This window comes from Hippocampus bargibanti, linkage group LG14, assembly GCF_051943395.1.
Source record: "Hippocampus bargibanti isolate YZ-2025 linkage group LG14, ASM5194339v1, whole genome shotgun sequence".
Taxonomy (NCBI): Eukaryota; Metazoa; Chordata; class Actinopteri; order Syngnathiformes; family Syngnathidae; genus Hippocampus; species Hippocampus bargibanti.
The window spans coordinates 14994334-15000333 of record NC_142747.1 but is presented as its reverse complement, the minus strand read 5'-3'; positions in this window follow the sequence as shown (position 1 = coordinate 15000333).

The window sequence follows — 6000 nt, the reverse complement described above, 5'->3', positions numbered from 1 at the left end:
TTTTATGTTTTTTCGTGGGCTGGATTGGACACCATTTTTGCTATCATCCTTTCAGTCTGTAGTTTGTTGGTTCTGTATTATGTTTGAATCTTGAAATAATTATTTTATTGGATGATTTAACCAATAGAGATACTGTACGCCATTTTTTTTATCCTTATTTTATTTGTTATGAAATTGGTTCTTGTTTACCCTTCTTGTATAGAATCAAATAGTGACCCCAGAACCACGGTATATTCCGAAGGTTGATTTTTTTTTTTTTTTTATGTACCGTTACTGTATATAGGCCTTGTAGTGTGCATTTTCATTCTTTTATTATTTGCATTGATTTAGTGTAACTTTACACCATGTTGACTTGGGTGGCCAGGATAGACTTTTTTGGACAATCTTCCTGGAGGTTTTTGTTCATTTTGCAATTCAGGTTCCTCTGTTACAGTTAATATTGTTTGATCTGCACGTCAGTGTCCTGAGGATGAAGAGACATGGAAGTTGTTTCACAAGAGGACTGATGACCTTGATTTTATAGCCAATATGTCACCAGTCCATCTTCCTCCAGGTAAATGTCAGATGCAGCCTCGTACACTCACTCTCATCTTTCACCTGGTGTCAATCCAGGTCAATGCGAATGCTACAAACTTGTATTAGTGTGACACGGGGTCCGTCATTATGCCATGAGTTCATCAAAATTAAACAAGTCGGATATTTACTGCATCTTGTATCTAATTTGGGTGTTCTGTACACTGCCCTCCCTCTACTTACAGTACTTTATATACCTCGGCCTCTCATGCACTGCATACCGCGTGAGTCATGTGACCCTTTCAAAGGATATGCCTATCATCATTAAGATAAGAGGCAGCCTCTTCAACATGCTTTAGCACAACAAAGTGCTGGCTCTTCGACACACTCATCTCAGACAACTTGTCCAACATACCACATTCTCAGCTCATATCACCACTGACCTTCCAGGCTCCACTTTATCCTTGCCCGGCTGCCAGTGAAGTCCAAAGTCAAGCTTTTTGGGGGCCAGGCTTGAGCGTGATAGTATATTTTTTGATTATTTTATTTGGGAGGTTCTTGAAGGTACATACACACTGTACGAAAACAAATACTTTGTTGGGGCAGGTTAATGTTTAGTGTGTCTGACTCAGTTCTAAATATGGGGTTAAAAACTTGGCTTCTTGTGTGAAGATTGTATGTTCTCTCGGTGCTTGGGTAAGTTTTCTCAGGGTATTCCTCCCACTCTCCAAAAAACGTTCACGTAATGCCTATCGCTCAACTGGTGATTAGACCAAACATGACTGAAATGGACAATTACAAACAAATCATGTTGATGACTCACACCAGCACACCTGGCAATAGACTCTGGCACACATTCCGACTCACTGGAAAAAAAAAATCGAGGCGCCACATATATTGACTGAATTGAACATTTTGAGGCGCCACATATACTCACTGTGTTATTTCAGATTGAGACCAGAATGGGAAAAAAACCCTTCCCCTCTGTGCTCTGTCCACCAGTCAAGCACCGTGCTGCCGGTACGCACATCATGACAATCTTAATTCACATTTACTGGAAACATTTTTCTTTGACCAAACATTCATGCATAACTTGTACTAGCGGCGGTATTCCAATGGTAAGGGCGGCTGATGTGAGCAGTGGCTAACATGTAAAGGTTTCTTCAGTCGTCATCTGTACTTCTTTAGAACATTAGGCAGTGACGTGCAGTGTGGAGGCAGGTGAGGCAGTGCCTCACCTGTCATCATGGAAAGCTGTTATGGAAATATCAAATGAAAAAATAAATTAAACAGATATATTTAGTGATTTGTACTTTAAAGTTCTTGTCCATTTAACTTCACCGTTTTAGGATTTTTTTCAAAATCGCTGAATTTTCACATTTACCGTTCAAATACTAAGTAGAGACGAGCGGTAACATCATTGATGACGTCAGTGCCTCACCAGCTGTGAACCTCACCGCACGTCACTGATTAGAGGTCATCATACAGGACAAAATAGGTAATCAAATTAGCTTCAGGAAGTTGTCCACTGCTCCTCCAACCTTAGAGCAGGGACTTATCAGAGCAGAGGTCTTGCACCGCCACCTCTGTCCATTAGGCATATAGGGCCAGTTTTGCCAGCACAACTTTACTTTGCTGACGTCCGACACATTCAAAGAAATGCAAATGACGGCTGAAGAAAACTTTTGATTGATGGACCACTCCTGTGCTACTGAGAGCCTATACAGACACATTTAATAATGAAATACTGTCCTTCAAACAAACCCTCCCCTGCACTATTGGACCCTAAAACAGGCCTATTTAATTAGAAGCTGGCAAATAGCTGCGGCAACTGTGTAATCCAAGAGTAGGTGGCACCACTAAATGGTACCCTGCCTCCTCCGCTGCCTCCTTGGCCCTATAATGCAGCCCAGTCAGCTCTTTGCAATTGCACCTGCCCTGCTCTCATTGCTCATGACATCAATTTGCATCAGTCTGTAATTGGAAGGATGCATTCCTCCTTGTAGTGACTCATCCAAACACATGCGAACCCACGCCCGGTTCACCTGAGCCTGCCCAGCCCTCCCAATGTCTTTCATTACCGCTTGACGGCTGCTCAAGTGTGGTCATATGTATGTTTTGTTTCCTGTCTGGGGACAATGCTGACCTGAGGAATGAATTAGCGCGGCTACACCGCTGTCAATACTTCTGTATCAGTGAGGGGGGCACAAATGGCAGGATCAATTCAATCCAAATTAGACACTCGGAAAACATGAGCACTTTCCTGCTTTAAAATTCTATTACATGGAAAGCTCTTGAACTCTTTACCATCTACTCCACTAGCTGACAGAACTATTTATATGCACTAGGAAAACGCCTTGGATTATTTATTAGACACTGCATTCATCTGTTGATGGTACATCATCTACAGTATGCTTCTATGAGACGCTAATGACGACTAAGAATGTTCATAAAACAATGCTCGTATGGAAAGATTATTAGGAGCAATTAGAAATAAGATTGCAGCTGTTCACAATGTCTTGAAGAGCTTAGCTTTGGTCTGAGAGGGTGGCAGGTTCAAGAGTAGTGAAAAAAAAACAGGTTGACACTGTGTATTGCATTCAGAATTTTAAACCATGAACTTGGGTCAAGAATTGATTCAAGAACTTGTAAAAACTACCCATCCAAATGAGATAACGCTACCAAGACATGGGTCACTTGGTTTTGAAAAGCTATGCATAAATTTGATGATACTCATTGAATTCCGAACATTTTCTGAGAAGAATTAACTTACCCCAGTCAGTGGTCACCCAAAAGAGTCAGTCATATTATATGTTTGGCACAGAGACACAACCTATTCAGTATTATACGGAACTATTGACCAATCTTTGTGTCCAAAGTCAATGATGTTACACACTGAACAATCTAAATGTCACATTTTTTTTCCTCCAAATGTGACATTACTTCTACCTCAAAATTCATGACCGCCTTCTGATTCTCAACCCGCCCAAATCCACACTCTTCAACCCAATTTGGTGGGTCGAAATAATTAACTAATTCACTGCTTCACAAATTTATTCGGGAATTGAAAACTGTCATGAGCCAGTTGACAGCGGGGCGGGGCCTCCGTTCCCGCCGCTCGCCAGCTGCTGTCAATTCCCTCCTCATTAACTGGGGACATTTAAACCCGACGCTGGCATCCACCCAGCGTCGGAAGATACTTCGCCTTACGCCAAGCTAGTACGTGGAACTTGTTACCAGTACGTTATTTGCTTCGCCCGAGGAATGATTTTAGCCACGAACGCGTTTGTTGTTTGCACCGCGTCGTAGGTTGTTTTGCACCCTCGTGTGCCACTTTATTTTCTTGGTTAGTGTGGTTGGGTGGATTGCCGCCACTCACCCACTAACATTGTCGGTTGTCATTTTGAGTTTGTTTCACGAGTTGTTACCGGGTCCGCGTATTTTCGGACCCGCGCTTTATGTTAATAAATCCTTTGCCGGTACCCACGCCTCTGTCCTGCTCTACGATCCACCGCCTATACCACACGTTCCTGCTCGCCAGCTGCCACTGTCGCCGCCGGAACGTGACAGAATCTTCCGACCAACATGGATCCTGCGGACAGTAACCGAATCTTCTCCGTCCTCGCTCAGCAGGCGGAGCAGCTCGGCCAAGTGGTGCCCGCCATCGCGGAGATCCGCCGCGACATCACCCGGTTAGCCCAACGGGTAGATAGACTTGAGGCCAGCGGCGCCTTCGTCGCGGGGGCCGTCCCTCCCCAGACTTTGAGCCGCGAACCCAACATCCCACATCCCACCCGTTACGGAGGGGAGCCCGGGCGCTGCGCGCAATTCCTGCTGCAGTGCTCCATAGTTTTCGACCAGCAACCCTCCGTATACACCACGGACGCGGCCAAAGTGGCTTACGTCACCAGCCTGCTTGCCGGACCCGCAGCCGCTTGGGCGTTGGCCGTCTGGGAATCTCGGCCGGAGCTCCGAGCCTCCTTCCCGGACTTCGTCGCCGAGTTACGGCAGGTTTTCCATCTCCCGGTGAGTGGGCAGGCAGCGGAGTCCCAGCTGTGGACCTGCCAGCAGGGTAGCCGATCGGCGGCGGAGTATTCCGTCGCCTTCCGCGTCCTGGCTGCCGCCAGCGGGTACGACGACCGTGCGCTGCGAGGGATGTTTCGGCGCGGGCTCAGCGCGGCGTTGAAAGACGAGCTGGCTACCCGCGACGAGTGCTCCAGCCTTCGCGAGCTGATCTCCCTCACGCTGCAGCTGGACAACCGGATGCGAGACAGGGCCCGGGAGCGGGCTGCCCAGGCAAAACTCGAGCCGCCAGCAGGGACCCGAGGGGGTGCCCGGACCTTTCCGCGTGGGGGGCACGCGGCCGTGGAGCCGATGGAGATGGGGGTCGAAAGGGCCGTTGAGCGGGCGCCGGAGCGACGCAACCCCGGCCCGGCATGCCAGCTCTGCGGCAAGTTGGGTCATCTAGCCCCGGACTGTCCCAGTTGGGGGCTTCCCGGAAAGACCCCCAGTGACTGCAAGTTACCCCGCCCACACAAGCAACGGGTTCCCTTAAGGTCCGCGGGGGGGTTCACGTCGCGGAGACTGGAGCTGGATGCCGTTATACACGGTCCCACCAGGACAATGTCCGTTCGGGCCTTAGTGGACTCGGGGGCCGACGGCTGTTTTATAGACCCGCGCGTCGTGTCGGCGTTGGGGTGTCGGGTTGTTCAGCTGGGGGCGAGTCGGAGCATACTCGATCTCGACGGTCGGTTACTCGCCGAGGTTACGCAAGAAACCGTGCCGCTTCGACTCGTACTCTCGGGCAATCACGTGGAAAACCGGCGGTTTTTCGTGATGCGTTCACGCTCGGTTCCCATCGTGCTCGGGTTACCTTGGCTGGGGACCCACAATCCGGCCATTTCGTGGGACGGACCTACCATTCAGGGGTGGAGCCCCCTCTGCTACGCTCACTGCCTCCGGTCGGCCGCGGGTGGGCCGGCACCATCTCACAGCTACCCTAGGGAGGAGATTAGCCTAGAGGGGGTGCCGCCCTGTTACCACGACTTACGACAGGCGTTCAGCAAGGACCGCGCCCTGTCGTTACCACCGCACCGTCCCTATGATTGCGCCATTGACATTCAGCCCAACGCTCCGTTTCCCAGTTCTCGTCTGTACAACGTTTCCCAACCCGAACAACAGGCTCTCCGGGACTACATTGACTCTTCGCTCGCGGCCGGGCTCATTCGGCCATCACGGTCACCTCTGGGAGCGGGGTTCTTTTTTATCACTAAAAAGGATAAGTCGTTGCGTCCGTGCGTGGACTATCGGGGACTCAACGAAATAACTATAAAGAACAAATACCCGCTCCCACTGATTGACTCCGCCTTCGCGTCCCTCCAGGCCGCGACCATCTTCACTAGACTGGACCTCCGGAGCGCTTATCATCTTGTTCGGGTCAAAGAGGGGGATGAATGGAAGACCGCATTTAAGACACCTCTGGGACAC